Source organism: Acyrthosiphon pisum, unplaced genomic scaffold (genome assembly GCF_005508785.2).
Source record: "Acyrthosiphon pisum isolate AL4f unplaced genomic scaffold, pea_aphid_22Mar2018_4r6ur Scaffold_21241;HRSCAF=23394, whole genome shotgun sequence".
Classification (NCBI taxonomy): domain Eukaryota; kingdom Metazoa; phylum Arthropoda; class Insecta; order Hemiptera; family Aphididae; genus Acyrthosiphon; species Acyrthosiphon pisum.
Window position 1 is genome coordinate 53,319 of NW_021770687.1, and position 538 is coordinate 53,856.

Sequence of the window (538 nt, forward strand, 5' to 3'; positions counted from 1 at the left end):
CAAATAGTCACTTTTATATGGAAAAAAAAGCTAAATATAAAAAATAAAAAATACTGCATTCAACTTCTAGTATTTTGATATGAAACAAATTTATATACCATGTATTTATGTCTTGAATGATTATTGAAAAACATGAAAACTCTTAACTAAATGTCTAAATTAATATATTATCTTATCAACGTAAAATTGTAAGAAATTATGTTCAGATTTATTAGATCTATAGTATTGTCATATGAAATTTAAACGAGCAAACAAATAAGTACTTGTTTCTTATAAAAAGTAATAATACTTATTTATAATATTAATAAAAATCATTATTCATTGTATTATTGTAAAACTAATTAAAAAACCATCGTAAAAATATCAATTTTTAAAAAATAAAAATTTTATGAAAAACAACACTTTACGTCGATAATATTAGTATATAATTATAAGGGGGATACATTATTTTCGATGAATAAAGTAGAGGGAATACATCCTTTGTACCAATTGTTGTTTATATACCATGATATAGTTTGGTATATTATAATAATTGTTA